The 16,017-nt window shown below is 48.3% G+C and overlaps 1 protein-coding gene across 1 annotated transcript in view; it reads left to right on the top strand.

The window, feature by feature from the left end:
* Window positions 1-16,017, top strand: part of PRRT3 (proline rich transmembrane protein 3) — a 131,442-nt gene that overhangs the window by 47,673 nt on the left and 67,752 nt on the right. Inside the window, 1 exon segment of the mRNA XM_075917361.1 lies at window positions 14,776-14,933. The gene's annotated coding sequence lies outside the window, so the exon portion shown is untranslated.

Below are 16,017 nucleotides of genomic sequence, written 5' to 3'. Positions count from 1 at the left end.
TCGAGGTCTAATTTGGGCCTGTTAGCTTGGTTACTAAAGAGTAAGCAGTAGTGGTTCAGGCACATTACTGGATTTGCCGAAATCTCCCCATACAGTACCTTTTGAGGCATTTACCATCTCCTCGGGTCAATATGAAGACTGGCTCCAATTATGACTTACTTTCTTTCGCTCTCTCTCGCACACATTCTGTACAACAGTGTCCATTCATCCCAGAAATCCTCTTTTTCTTGTTCATCACATCCCACTTGAGAGTCTGCACATATAACATTTAGGGGGTCATTTTCGCCAAAATTGCAGCTCCCTGGCAAAGGGCTTCTGTTGGCACTTCACTGGCAATGTTTCCCCATCCAACAGCTGCCTCAGAGATTCTCCTTAAAGGGGTAACCCCACTGTAAAACCAAGGAAAGGAGCTGTGGAAAAGTCTGTCTGTCCAGGTACGTGTGGGGCACTATTTTGGCATCTGTGTCCACAGTGTGAGGCTGAATGAGGTTTTCTGGAGAATGTATGGGGTGATGGAATTCAGGACAATTGCAAAGAGTTATTGTTTGTCAACTTTTAACAGGAAACTGTGGTCTGTAAGCCCCTGACTGGTGATAGTCCTCAGGGTGTGCTTATTGACCAACAGTGCAAGACTGGGTGGTTGGTAGAGCAAGTGACATTGTGAGCAGCTGTTTCTCAAGTGGTCTGCAGAATGGAAGTGTTGGAGAGCTGTACAATACAGCGTTGTTATGCATGCTAAGCGCCTTTTACCATAGACTCTGCTTCCAATTTTATTCTTGCAGCATCCTTTATGAGGCAGAGAAATAATGTTACTTCCATTTTATAGATGAACCACAACCAAGGCTCATAGAGGCTAAATGACTCGTCCAGGGTCACAGAGGAAGTCTGTGGCAGAGAAGGAAATTGAACTTGGGTTTCTCTAATCTCATGCAAGTGCACTAACCACAGGATCTTCCTTCCTTCCTTTCTGTAACACAGTGTTTGATGGTTAACTGACTTACGGTATGCTCTAAAATGGTTTGCTGTTTCATTACTTAGTCATGATTTTTGCTTGAGGTTCATTCCCTTTCTGCTCTGCATTATTTCAGGACTAATAAATCATCCAGTCGGAGCAGTGCTCCTAGTGATTACTCCAGCCTCAGTGACTCTCAGTTCCTCTTTGGTTCCCAGTTCTGTCCAGAGAACTCTCAGTCAGCACCAGTGCCCCTGGAACTCAGTGTGCAGGCAAGACAACAGAAAAGCTCCCAGCAGAACTCTCAGGATGTGAGTTTGACTCTTGTGCTACCTGTGGGGAAGTATTAGCAATCCAAATCCATCCTGAAGGCTGCCAGCTCTGCAGGGGAGGGCGCAGTTCCCCCAAAGTGTTTGCATGTCGCTGTACATGTGCATTCCCCTTTTGGTGTGAACTCACACAGTTGCCCGACATTGTTCCCTCAGTGGTAGTTGTCAGGGCAGCTTGAGCATCCTTTGCTGCCATTCACCAGTGGGACCAGTAGAAAGGATTCTGCTGACCCCAGGCCTCCCCAGTTCCTCGCTGCCATGCATGGTGGTCCCTGGAATGGCTTGCGTTGCTTTGCAAGTGCTCTCAGCAGACTGGGTACTCAGGTGTTGTGGTGTGAATCGTTGGGCTCAGTAAGAACATAAGAATGGTCGCATGGGTCAGACCAGTGCCCTTTCTTCCAACAGAGGTCCATCCCAGATGCTTCAACGAGAATGAACCAAACAGGGCAATTAACAAGTGATTCATCCCCTGCCACCCAGTCCCAGCATCCGGAAGACGCTGAGACTGTTATTACAGGCATGGGTGTTCCAGTATAGTTACTCAGGCGTTAGCCCACTCGAGGATTTCAGTGGATTCCTAGTGCCAAGTGGCCCTGCATTTCCTGCACTAAGGCTATGCCCAGGAGTGACCCCCCCCACTCAAGCTGCTTAAAGTGCAGTGGGGAAGCTCATCTAGGGGAGCATTGCCACATTTGCAGGGACATAGAAAGATTATGAAACCAGGCTAAACTTCCCACTCATAGAGAACGAGAACATCAGAACGGCCAGGCTGGGTCAGACCACGGTCCATCCAGCCCAGTGTCCTGCCTGCCCACAATGACCACTGCCAGGTGCCCCTGAGGAAGTGATCAGAACAGGGAATCATCCAGTGATCCCTCCCCTATAGCCTAGTCCCAGCTTCTGGCAAAAGCAGGACTTGAACCCCAGCTTGTACTGCTGTCAGGTTTGCAACAGCCTCATACCGCCAGTGACAGGATCTGAGCAGGGTGGTGAAACTGCTCCAAACCCTCCAGCTGCAGGCGTGCACCTCCAGCCTGAGTCCACCACCACTCACCGTGCAGCGCCTTGGAAGAGGCACAAGAAGCAGACTGCGAGAGGGGAAGAGCCCCAGCACCCAGGTCTGCTAGGCCTGGGTATCATAAGGCGTAGCACACCTCTGCTTTGGCACCATTGACAGTGGAACCTAGACTGGTGCCATTGAGTCTGGAGCACGAAAGGAGTCCCTTCCGGGTCTGCAGCACTGTACCATACTGACCCTGCTGGAGCCAGCCAGAAATCGCCAAACCCTGTGGGCGCTGGTGTGTCTGGCAGCCGAGTCAGCACTAGAAGTGCTGCCAGATGTGAGAGGACTCGCTGAGCCAGCCTCACGTACCACTGCTGGCTTGCCCTTTGGTGCTGCGATGCTCACTAATCTCATGCCTCCTCCTCCACCTGGGCACTGGGCATGAGAACCATGTGGAAACGCCCCTCTGTGGGCAGCAGGAAAGTCGTCTTCCTCCAAATCAGAAGTTAGGGCTGATGTCTCACATCATCCGAGACACTCACTGCTCCTCCTCAAGGCACTGCTTCCAACCACAGACCCCTCCCCAGGAGTGGCCAGGATGTCACTAGGGGCTATACCTGGCCATTAGCCTAATGGAATCTTTGGGGCTTTTCCCCAATTACATCTACGTTCCTATTTACAGGGCCATCCCTTGGCAGGTGCAGGGCTCAGAACATCCCCCTTTCCCCCTGCTGGGCTGGCTCAATCTTTGCTGCCAGGCCAAGCCCCCCAATAATTCCCCAGGCCACCCTGGGCCCATGAAGCTCCCTAGTGTGCAGGACCCAGGGCGGCCACTCCGAATCATCCACTGGCTTTGCCTGTTTGGTGGCCTGAGAAAGAAATGTGGCACCTCCCCACCATCCAGCCCTCCTTCCTGGCTCTTGCTGAGCAGGACCCTGCAGTTCCAGAACTGGAGGAAGAGCAATTCCAGCCAGTGCTGGCCTCCGCTTCCCCTGCCAAGGCAGTTTCAGAAGGAGGCATTTTGCAGTAAGGCTTGCTAGGAAGCAAAACCCTCCTCATGTTGCCTGATTGACAGTTTGACACAGCAGATCCTTCCAGATTGACCACCCCTCTCAATGGGGCCATTAAGGTCCTTGCTAAGGCACTATGGCAGACCCCTCGTCCCTTTCCCCCACTTCTAAAGGGGCAGAGTGCAGATGTTGTGTGCCCTGCTAGGGTGTGAGTTTCCATCCTAGCCACCCTGGTACCTGGTGGCTGCTGCCAATGAGAGTGAAAGATGGGGGCCTCAGAGCACAACCCCAAAATCAAAATTCTCCAAACAAAAGAACCCTGGGCCTATATGCTATCAAAGTTTCTTCCACTGTGGAGTTGCAACTCAGGCTCGGCAACCAGCTTTCCCTTTTGGGCAGATGTGGGAATCCAGGACAAAAGGCAGAGACCTGCTGCCAGAAGATGCTAGGCTGAAGTTCTTCCTGCCGGGCTAAGAGAAGATTGGTGGTGCAGGCATTGTGGCAAGTTGCTCTGAAAGCAGCTGGCTCAGCGGCCAGGTCCATGTGGAAGAGCTCCTGGATGCAATCCTCTGGGCTCCTGCAGAGGCCAGACCAAAGGCATGCCTGTTGCCTAAGGGATCGGCACTCTTTTTGGAGCAAACTGATGCTAAGCTCCATGGGTTATAGGACTCAAGGGTTCCAGGAAGCCCTTCAGACCTCCCCAGCCCCTCTGGTTTTCTGACCCGGTTTTCTGACCCAGCTATCTGACAAGAGCCACAGTGAAAGAAGAGTAGGGGTTGTAGACAAAAAGCACCTTCTCCTCTGGCTTTGCACCCAGGCCTGCCCCAACCCGGACATGCAGGGGCGCTAAGCAGGCATTCTGAGGGGCTGCCCAAGGACACCATGTCGGGTTCTAGGTCGCCAGACCCTATTTGTCCCATTCCCTCAGAGCCCGTTGAATGCTGGGCACTGTGGCAGTAGGAAACATGCCCCTCCTTCACATTGTTCCTCCCCAGTTCAGGATGTTCAATCTCCTCTTTCTCATGGGAGCCCTAGGAGAGGTTCTACAGAATGTAAGGGGGAAGAGCGTTTACATTCATTATTTGCTAATCCAAACGCCAAGGGAGGTCTTAGATCTATTTTAGACTTGCATTAGCTCAACAATTATCTCAGAAAGAGAGTTGTGCCTGGTTGCCCTGGCATCCATGAATTCCACACTAGATCCTGGAAACTGCTACCCGCCCTCAGTTGAAGAAATTTCATGTGTCAGTGTACTAAGACACAGAACGTTTCTGAGGTTCGTATGAAGCACTTACATTCTTAGCTCATCCAGTCTGCAGCTCCCCGGGTGTGGCTGTGGCTGTGGTAGCAGCATTCCCAGTAAGATCTAGGAGGGTAGCTCTGCCCTCCACTGGAGGACTGGTTAGTCCAGGGTTCTCCAGAGCTCTGGTTATATCCAGCACTCAACTCATCCAGTCAGCCCTCACAGCCCTGGGCCTATTGATAAGCATGGACAAGCCCTGAACAGAGGATAGCTTGTGGGGCTGCATTCCTTCCAGAGGCCGCATCCCAGTCTAGTCTGACACCCAGATTCATCCTATCACAGCACCTCACAGCTTATGAAACTTCTGGAGTACATGGAGTTGGGCTCACATGTGGTACAAAACACTACGCTCCAGGCAGGGCTGGCTTCAGCTTACTTGCCACGTCGCCATCTGGACACTGGCATGTTATCTTTGCAGGTTCTAATTTCATTGAATTGGTGAGCAGACCGGGCGGGCATTCCCTTCCTTCACCCTCAGCCTTCAACGGCTCTGGTCTCAGATACATCATTTCTAGGGGTGGAAGCTCACTCGGGGCCCCTCTGAACTCAGGGCCTGTTGTCCTTGAGGGACATGGACAGGAGCAAGCCCTTTCGGCGGTCCACCAGCTGTTCATGGCTGCTGCACACAGAATAAAAACTCTTCCAGTCTCCTTGCAAATAATTTCACCTTGAATAACACCCTGTATCCACGTTTAGCAGAGGAATGCCTGCATGCGCATGACAGACAAGCTGACTGCTTACTCCACAAGATTGCAAGCACCTCAGTGGTGTTCCTGGCTCAGATCCCAATCTAGGACATTTGCAAAGCAGCAAGCTGGCTTCCCATTATGCCACCCAATTTTCTAGAGATGATGCCAAATTTGGTCCAAGTGTACTAAGGTCTATCCCCATGAACTCCAATCTTTCTCAGTAGGGTAGCTGAGTTAGTCTGTATCTGCAAACACCATGAGTCCTGTGGCACCTTAAACACTGAGAGTATGTCTACACTGCCACCCTAGTTCAAACTGGGGTGGCTAATGTAGTCATTCGAACTTGCAAATGAAGTCCGGGATTAAAATATCCCAGGCTTTATTTGCATGTTCTCAGGCGCCGCCATTTTTAAATGCCCAGTAGTTTGAACTCCCTGGCCACGGCTACACGTGGCACAGGCTAGGTAGTTCGAACTAAAGACCCTAATTCGGATTACCATTACTCCTCCTACAATGAGGAGTAACGGTAGTTCGAATTAGGAGCTTTAATTTGAACTACCTAGCTCGTGCCAAGTGTAGCCGTGGGCAGGGAGTTCGAACTACCGGGCATTTAAAAATGGTGGCTCCTGGGAACATGCAAATAAAGCCCGGGATATTTTAATCTCAGGCTTCATTTGCAAGTTCGAATGACTACATTAGCCACCCTAGTTCGAACTAGGATGGCTAGTTTAGACATACCCTAACAGATGTATTAGGGCATAACCTTGCGTGTATAAAACCCATTTAATCACTAATGTAATATACGCCATCAAGTGCCAGCAGTGCCCTTCTGCCATGTATATTGGCCAAACCAGAGAGTCTCCATGCCAAAGGATAACTGGACACAAATCAGACATCAGGAATGGTAACATACAGAAATCTGTAAGGAAACATTTAACCTGGCAGTTTGGAGGTGGGCTGCAAGTGTGGTGTAGATTACTTTGGATTTTGCAGGTGATTGAAGTGCTAGCTAAGTGTCCGCTTCCCGGAGACTCGACCATGATGTTCCTTGGAGGATCCCTTCGGATCTGCAGCGGGCTTTACTTTGGGCTATTCTTGGATATTCAGCTATGGATTTGAAGGTAGCCGTCCTTCTCCAAAAGAATTTCAAAATCCAATTACAAAGGGAGACAGCAGAACTGGAATCAGTTTGCAAATTCAACACTTTCAGTTTAGGACTGAACAAGGATCTCAACTGGTTATTGCATTATGAAGGCCATTTCCCCTCTCTGAATATTCACATCTCCACACCACATGCTGTGAATGAGTCACTTCTACCCTGACTTAATTAGCTTAATTAACACAAGCAACTTCTCCCTTATGTATCTCCCTGCCTCTGTCACTTCCACTCCAATTCATCTGATCAGGTGGGTTTTATCCAGGTAAGCTTATACCCTAATAAATCTGTTTGTCTCTAAGGTGCCAGAGGACTGCTTGTTGTTTGTCCCATTCCTCTGTTGCTACTGCTTGGGAATCATCAAGAGTGAAATGTACCTGCACAGTCACTCAGAGAAAGGACAATTACTAGCCTTTCGTAGCTATTGTTCTGTGTGGTGTGATACATGTGTCTGTTCCATGACCTGCCGTCCTACCCTTCCATGGTGGAGTTTTCCAGAATCAAGGACCTGAGGGGGCTTAGGTTTGGATAGGCCCTTTACACTGGTATGACCAGCAGCCGGGGGGTCTCAAGTTTTCCTGACGGGTAGCACTGGGGGCAAATTGTCTGGTGGGTGTGTACACACCAAGTGTGGAACGGACTTTGCTGCACTTCCTCAGACCTGCTGAGGAACAAACCCAGACAATGAGGGGGCTGAGGGAGTATTGCTTTTGGGGTTGTTTATTGGTACAGATTCTTAAGAGTAAGGTCTCTCTCACTCACACGCACACACGCACACACACTCATACTCATGCTGGCAGTTTGGAGGCGGGCTGCAAGTGCGGTGTAGATTACTTTGGATTTCGCAGGTGGCTGAAGTGCTGGCCAAGTGTCCGCTTCCCGGAGACTCGACCATGATGTTCCTTGGAGGATCCCTTCGGATCTGCAGTGGGCTTTACTTTGGGCCAGTCCCAGGTTTCTGCTGTAATGTTACATCTTGTCAGAGAGAGAGAGATTGATTTTCTGGCTGCTTCTCAGTTAATTTATCTGCTTGCAGGGTCTTTACATTAAATGGCCAGCACTTTGAGAGGCTTACCAAATTGATCACACCTTCGGATCCTTACCCCTTCCTGCTTCTCCATGTGGGAACTAACGATACGGCCAAGAATGACCTTGAGCGGGTTACTGCAGATTATGTAGTGCTGGAAAGAAAGATCCAAGAATTCGGAGTGCAAGTAGTGTTCTTGTCCATCCTCCCTGTTGAAGGGAAAGGACTGGGCAGGGATCGTCGAATTGAGGAAATAAATGCGTGGTTGCGCAGGTGGTGTCGCAGAGAGGACTTTGGCTTCTTTGACCATGGGACTCTGTTCCGGGCACAAGGATTGTTAGGAAGAGATGGGATCCACCTAACGAAGAGAGGAAGGAGCATCTTCGCGGGCAGGCTTGCAAACCTAATGAGGAAGGCTTTAAACTAGGTTTGTCGGGGGACGGTAATCAAAACCCTGAGGGGAGTGGGAGAGTCGGATACCCAGGAAGAAATGCAAAGAGGAACAAGCAACAAAGGAAGACCCCTGATTCGAATGGACAAGATAGGGCGATCAACTGGTTATCTGAGGTGTTTGTACACTAATGCTAGAAGCCTGGGCAACAAACAAGAAGAACTGGAGGCCCTGTCCCAGTCCAAGAAATATGATTTAATTGGGATAACAGACTTGGTGGGATGACTCTCATGACTGGAGTGCTGTCATGGTTAGGATGTCAGGATGGTATAAGCTGTTCAGGAAGAACAGGCAGGGGAGAAAAGGAGGAGGAAATGCACTATATGTTAGAGAGCACTATGATTGCTCTGAACTCCAGTATAAAGAGGGAGAAAAACCTGTTGAGAATCTATGGGTTAAGTTTAAAGGAGCAAACAACAGCAGTGATGTTGTGGTTGGTGTCTGCTACAGGCCACCAAATCAGGTGGATGAGTTAGATGAGGCTTTCTTTGGACAACTAAGAGAAGCTTCCCCATCGCAGGCCCTGGTTCTCGTAGGGGACTTTAATCACCTTGACATCTGTTGGGAAACCAATACGGCAGTACACAGGCAATCCACGAAGTTTTTGGAGAATGTTGGGGATAACTTCTTGGTACAAGTGCTGAAGGATCTGACATGGGGCTGTGCGCAGCTTGACCTTCTGCTCACAAACAGGGAGGAACTAGTAGGGGAAGTAGAGGTGGGTGACAACCTGGGAAGCAGTGATCATGAGATGGTAGATTTCAGGATCCTGACCAAAGGAAGAAAAGAGAGTAGTAAAATACATACCTTGGACTTCAGAAAAGCAGATTTTGACTCCCTCAGAGATCTGATGGGCAGAATCCCCTGGAATGCTAATATGAAAGGGAAAGGAGTCCAGGACAGCTGGCAGTATTTTATAGAAGCCTTATTGAAGGCACAGAGAGAAACCATCCTGATGCATAGCAAGAGAGGCAAACACAGTAGGAGACCAGATTGGCTTACAGGGGAAATCCTTGGTGAATTTAAGCACAAAAAGGAAGCTTACAAAAAGTGGAAACTTGGACAAATGACCAGGGAGGGGTTTAAAGGTATAGCTTGAGAATGCCGGGGGGTTATCAGGAAGGCGAAAGCGCAAATGGAATTGCGACTGGCAAAGGATGTGAAGGATAACAAAAAAGGTTTCTACAGGCATGTTAACAAGAAGAAGGTGATCAGAGAGGGTGTGCGGCCCCTACTGGATGAAGGAGGTAACCTAATGACTGATGATGTGGGGATAGCTGAAGTACTCAATGCTTTCTTTGCCTCTCTATTCACGGACAAGGTGGGCTCCCGGACTAATGCGCTAAGTGACGCAAGATGGGATGAAGATGGACAGCCCTTGGTGGGTAAAGAACAGGTTAGGAACTATTTAGAAAAGCTAAATGTACACAAATCCATGGGTCCGGACTTAATGCATTCGAGGGTACTGAGGGAGTTGGCAAATGTCATTGAGGAGTCTTTGGCCATTATCTTTGAAGAGTCGTGGAGGTTGGGAGAAATCCCGAATGATTGGAAAAAGGCAAATGTAGTGCCCATCTTCAAAAAAGGGAAGAAGGACAATCCAGCGAACTATAGGCCTGTCAGTCTTACCTAAGTTCCTGGAAAAATCATGGAAGGGATCCTTAAGGAATCCATTTTGAGGCACTTGGAAGAGAGGAATGTGATTAGGAATAGTCAGCATGGATTCGCAAAGGGAAAGTTGTGCCCGACCAATCTGATTAGATTCTATGATGAGGTTACTGGCTCTCTGGATCTGGGAAAGTCAGTGGATGTGATATACCTTGACTTTAGCAAGGCTTTTGATACAGTCTCCCATAATATTCTTGCCAGCAAGTTAAGGGAATGTGGATTGGATAAATGGATAGAAAGATGGCTAGAAGGCTGGGCCCAGCGGGTAGTGATCAACGGCTCGATGTCAGGATGGTGGTCAGTTTCTAGCAGAGTGCCCCAAAGGTTCGGTTCTAGTTTAGTTCAGTATGTTCAGTATGTTTATTAATGACCTGGATGAGGGGATGGATTGCACCCTCAGCAAGTTTGTGGATGACACTAAGCTGGGGGAGAGATAGATACACTTGAGGGCAGAGATAGAGTCCAGAGTGACTTAGACAAATTGGAGGATTGGGCCACAAGAAATCTGATGAGGTTCAACAAGGACAAGTGCAGAGTCCTGTACTTGGGACGGAAGAATCCCAAGCGCTGTTACAGGCTGGGGACCAACCAGCTAAGTAGTAGTTCTGCAGAAAAGGTCCTGGGGGTTACAGTGGATGAGAAGCTGGATATGAGTCAACTGTGTGGCCTTGTAGCCAAGATGGCTAATGGCATATTAGGTTGCATTAAGAGGAACATTACCAGCAGATGCAGAGATGTCATTATTCCCCTTTATTCGGCTCTGGTGAGGCTGCATCTGGAGTATTGTGTCCAGTTCTGGGCCCCCCACTATAAAAAGGATGTGGATGCATTGGGGAGGGTCCAGCATTGGGCAACCAAAATGATTAGGGGGCTGGAGCATATGACCTATGAGGAGAGGCTGAGGGAGTTGGGTCTGTTTAGTCTGCAGAAGCGAAGAGTGAAGGGGGATTTGAGAGGAGCCTTCAACTTCCTGAAGGGAGGTGCCAAAGAGGATGGAGAAAGACTGTTCTCAGTAGTTACAGATGGCAGAACAAGGAGCAATGGTCTCAAGTTGTGGTGGGAAAGGTCCAGGTTGGATATTAGGAAAAACTATTTCACTAGGAGGGTAGTGAAGTACTGGAATGGGTTATCTAGGGAAGTAGTGGAGTCTCCATCCCTAGAGGTGTTTAAGTCTCGGCTTGACAAAGCCCTGGCCAGGTTGATTTAGTTGGGATTGGTCCTGCCTAGAGCAGGGGGCTGGACTTGATGACCTTCTGAGGTCTCTTCCAGCTCTATGGTTCTATGATTCTATGAAATGGTTACAGATCCTAAACTGCCTTTCTATTGGGTGTTTCTCATTCACACTTCACACACGTTCCATAATAGACCTATGCATATTCATAAGCAATATGGTTTCTAGGCAAAGTTGGGCCTCATGGCTTTGAGTAACAAGAACAAGTAGAAAGAGCTTAACATAAATTGTAACTAAGAGAGCCAGAGTCAGGGAAAAGGGAAAAGCAGAGGAGTATGTCCCATCAGCTAGACACCAGTGTAGTGGAGGGACGGAGGGAGGTTGTGTCCGTCTGGTTACAGACTTGTGCAACATGTCTTGAAGAACAACAATGAAAAAAGGGAAGTGACCAGTGTGTCTCCCTACAACACAAACAATGAAATAACAAGGAGGAGATGTGCAGAAAGTTGGGAAGTTGGTTTAGAATGAATAGAGATATGAGACAAGGAGATCCGGTATCGCCGAGTATCTTCACACACCTAGAGAGAGTGATGGACAAGATCAAGGACGAGGTGGAAGGGTATCGGTGCACGGGATGAGAATCAACAACTTGAGGTTTGCAGATGATATAGTTATCATCAAGGAAGATGAAGAGAAGCTAGCAAGAATGGTGCAGGTACTAAATGAGGAAGGAAAGTGGTATGGAGTGATTATGAATATTGATAAAACGAAGACAATGGTATTTGGAGATAAGGAAATAGGAAGAAAGATCAGTGTAGATGGGATTGAACTAGAGAACATAGAGAAGTTCACTTATTTGGGGAGCAACGTGACGTATGATATAGACTAAGAAGGAAATAGCGACTAGAATAGTGAAAGCAAGAGTGAGTTTGAAGGCGATGGATAAGATCTGGAAAAGTAAAGCGATTAGCTTAGGAACGAAGCTGAGCATCTTGAAAACGTGTATTTAGCAGCATGTTGTACAGATGAGAGACATGGGTGATAACGAAAGATTCGAAGAGAAGGATATTGGCGTTCAAGAGGAGTTGTTATAGAAAGATCTTGAGACTAGGATGAATGCAGAAGGTCACCAACGAGGAATTATATAGGAAGATACAGCCAAAAGAGAACCTACAGCAGAAGGTTATACAACGGAAGGTACAGCTATTCGGGCATATCTGCAGAATGAACAACGAGCGAAAAGTTAAGACCCTGGTATTCGGCAAAATGGATGGTGCAAATAGGAGAGGCAGACCCCACAGAGAATGGGGAGATGATCTAGTATATTGGTGTGGAGCTAGTCTACAGAAACTAAGGCACTCCGCACTGGACAGGGAAAGATGAAGGAAATAGTGAGGGAGGCATTGGACACCAACGGGCATTGAGCCCATGGTTGTTGTTGATGATGATGATTATGAGAGCACTCAGGAAAATGTTAGCTGCTGGTGAAAGAGAGATGCTTTTTATGTAGTAGGAAGAAATATATTTTTATCTCTAGCTGAAAGCTGTGGGCAGCAGGCAGCATCTTTGCCTAGCAGTTGGAGCCTACGCTTGCATTTACACCCAGTAGTTCACCTCTGGTGGCAGTCTTGCCTAGTGGCAGCTCCACCTAATGAGTACAGTTCTCAGTGGCAGCCTGCCAGGGGTCCAGTTCATGGGTAGCAGCTCTGCCTAACAAATGCACTTCTTGCTGGGCCAGTGAAACCAGCTCCCTCCCACTCCACTGGGTTCTAGTTCAGAGTAAGGATGTTAAATCTCGGTTAATTTACTAATTGAGTAGTCGATGGAATTTCCATCAACTACTCGACTAGTTGATAGGCACTTCTGCATTCCTCTTTGAAATGTACAAGAGTCCCCGCAGGGCCTACTGTACATTTCAAAGGAGGAATGCAGAACTCCACGTACAGCCTGGGGCTAGCAGGAAGTCCCGCTGACTCTCGGTTGCACGCGGATGCCAGCTTTGAAATGTACAAGAGTCCCCAGCGGGGCCCTTGTGCATTTCAAAGCAGAAGCACCTTCATGGAGTCTAGGGTCAATGGGGGACTCAGAGTCCCCCACTAACCCCAGGCTCCTTGCTGCGCTGCCGCTTAAAATGTCACACGGCGCCTAGAATCAGCTGGGAACAGCTGATCCCAGGCTCTGCGCGGCATTTCCTCGGAACCTGGGATCAGCTGACTCGGGGCTCCACGCGGCACTGTTGTTCAAAGGGGCAGCACCGCACAGCTGATCCCAGGCTCAGCTGTGCGACACTGCCCCTTTGAAATGCTGCCACGGTGTTTCAATGCGGTAGTATCGCACGGAGCCCCCATATGGGCTCCATGCGGCGCTGCTGCTTTGAAAAATCCCCTCTTCTTCTTCAAGTAGTGTCCTCTGTGGATGCCCCACTCTGGGTGGAATGGAGCACCCACGGGGACAGACATCTTGAAGAACCACCATTACTGCACAAGGTAACTCTTTCTTCTCCCCCCTTTACTCTCTCTATCTGATAGAGGCAGCAAGAGGGGCGGAATCGACTAGTCAGGTCGACTATCTGATAAGCATTTGCTTGTCGGATAGTTGACTAGTCCTTAACATCCTTAGTCCAGAGCCGTGGAAGGCTTGTTCAGCTTAACTCACCCCACAGTGTCTTGTTTCAGCCTGAGGTCAACTTCCCTTGGTCACTTCCTTCCTTCCTCTGCATCCCAGCCAGCCACCAGCCATCTCTGGGAAGCACTTTCTTCTGGGCTTCCTTCCCCAGTCCCCGGCTCTGGTGCAGCAGCTCCAGAGTATTCCCAGTGACTACAATCATATGCAGGTATTCCAAGCATGAATGCAACCAGTTACTCCTTCTGTGGATAATGTTTCTGTTCAGGAGGCTTCCTGGAAGAGAAAGGGATTCACGAAGGCTGAGGTGTCCAGTGTACTTATTTACTTCCATAGACTGAAAATGCATTTACTCCGGTGCTGTCCATTGTATTATAGCAGACACGTCATTGATTTTCAGAGTGAGCAAGCCTTCATACTCGTCTAGACACATCTCACTTGCTTTTCTAATAGAGTATCATCTGCACTAGTATCCACACTCAAATAGCACTTCCACTTCGGACATGCCTGAGGGTCAAAATAAAGATTTGTCAGTAGACATAGGCGAAGAGGCCCTTTCTGACCCCTCTTCACTTTGCTAAAGGTCTCCCTTCATGGACTGCAGTAGCTTTTCCAACATGGAAGAGGCAGTTTACTCTCAGGAGGAAAGAGGACTGTGTGGGGTGATTTGCATTCATATTAAATTAAAATGTAAGGGACAGTTGATTTTACTTTGCTCAGCACAGTGGCTGAAAAGTTTGGAGGAGGAGAGGGAGGCTTTTGCAGTTTCAGTATTAAACATTAACATTCCTGTTTTCAGACGCATATTGAAGCCTATGAAAACTGGCTTATAACACGTGATGTTGGACCCTTATGGCGATGTTTACTTGCCAACAAAACATTAGTTAGTAGGAAACTTGGCATTGGCTATTTAAGTTAAAGAATTTGCAGCAGTGCATCTCACCATGCAAACTTTACCTCTTTCCCTGCTTTCCCCCTGGACTTGCTGTGCTTTCAGCATCGTTTCAAGCACAGCATATTGGGTTTTTTTGGCTGTATCTGGGGTATTTAGCAATGGCAACCAGTACAGCGCACTACACAGAACGATGTGGGGGAGCCCTTCTTTTTAAACTGTGCTATCTAAGTACAGTTGCTCCTGGTTCAGTCTGATGGGAATACAGCCAGCCTTCCTTCCCTTCTCAGGGATGTCGATGTAGCTACTTCAGATGAACCAAATCTCATGAAATTCTTAATCTGTCTGTTCAATGCAACTTGTCACACCTGTTCACTGTGGCCTTCAGTACTGAGAGTGCCCCACACTCCTCAGAGAACCTGGGGCATGAATGTTTTGTCTATTGAATGTTCTGAGTGTTTTGTACCTTAAATATTGTCATGTTTTTCTTTTTCCCTAACAGAGCGAGCCCAGTATTTTTACCAAATACTATACAAAACCACAGTTGTTTGGTGGCGATGAAAGGGAAAAAGGTTCATTTAATTTTGGTGTTGGAAAGCTCAAGAATATCTTGGAGCAGTTTGAAGTGAATAAGAAAACCATAAAGGAGAAATATGACAGGTATGCATGAATCCATTGCCAATGCCAACTGTGCTGACGGTTGGCCTTCTCAGAGCAAAAAGAAGTAACATGACCAAGCTGCAGAGTCCTACAGGAAAAGTGTCATGCTTGTAGATGCTTTCTGAATGAAAGAATTCACAGTATGGGTGCGTCTAGACTACAGGTTTTTGTCAACAGAATTTTTGTCGACAGATACTGTTGACAAAGCTTCTGTCGACAAAGAGCGTCTAGACTACATCCAGTTCTGTCGACAAAGCAAGCCACTTTGTCGACACAACAGTGTAGATGCAAAGGACAGTGTAGGTGCATAATGTCTTCTGTCGACAGAACTCTGTCAACAAAAGGCGTTATTCCTCGTAGAATGAGGTTTACAGCCGTCGACAAAACTGCCAAGTTCTGTTGACATTATGTCGACAGAACTCAGCGGCAGTGTATTCGCAGGTATAGTTTTGTCGACAAAAGTGGACTTTTGTCGACAAAATCCTGTAGTCTAGACACACCCTATGAGAGAGGGTTACACATAAGGAAGCCGGGTCAGACTGAACTCTCCCCGGGGAGGGGGGAGACTTCAGGAACAAACAGTAGTTACACGAACACACCTACTTTGCCTAGGTATGTAACGGACAGGAGTTGTGTAGTATTGAGTGATCGGTTGTGGCTGGTGTTGGGTTACAAATAGTTTTAGAATCACATTTGGTAGAGGGGGGAGACTGCTTCACCTAGACACATGTCCACAATGCAGTGCTGGAGAAGCCTCTAGGCTCTCGCTGGATGCAGAGCTGGAAGTCCTAGTGCCACAGGTGAATGCACAAGCCTCACTGCTCTGAGAGCTAGAACTCTGAGAGCTGGCGAGGACCCTGGAGGATGCCATCTGCTGCCTGCACATAAAAACCTGAAATGGAAGCCAGACCAGGGCAAGGCCTTCACGGTAATGTGCAAATGGGACGCCAACAGCCACTTCCTTTCACCCAGTTTGCTGAGTGGAGTACAGCCGCTGGGCCTGGCTCAACTGTGTTCTGCTGAACAGAGCCGTCGGCCACAGGAGTTGAGACAAGCAATGCAGGAAGTGCAGCTATGCCAACAA

The sequence above is a fragment of the Pelodiscus sinensis genome, unplaced genomic scaffold (assembly GCF_049634645.1).
Source record: "Pelodiscus sinensis isolate JC-2024 unplaced genomic scaffold, ASM4963464v1 ctg131, whole genome shotgun sequence".
NCBI lineage: Eukaryota > Metazoa > Chordata > Testudines > Trionychidae > Pelodiscus > Pelodiscus sinensis.
The sequence above is the reverse complement of the archived record's forward strand: the minus strand, read 5'-3'. Positions and strand labels throughout refer to the sequence as shown.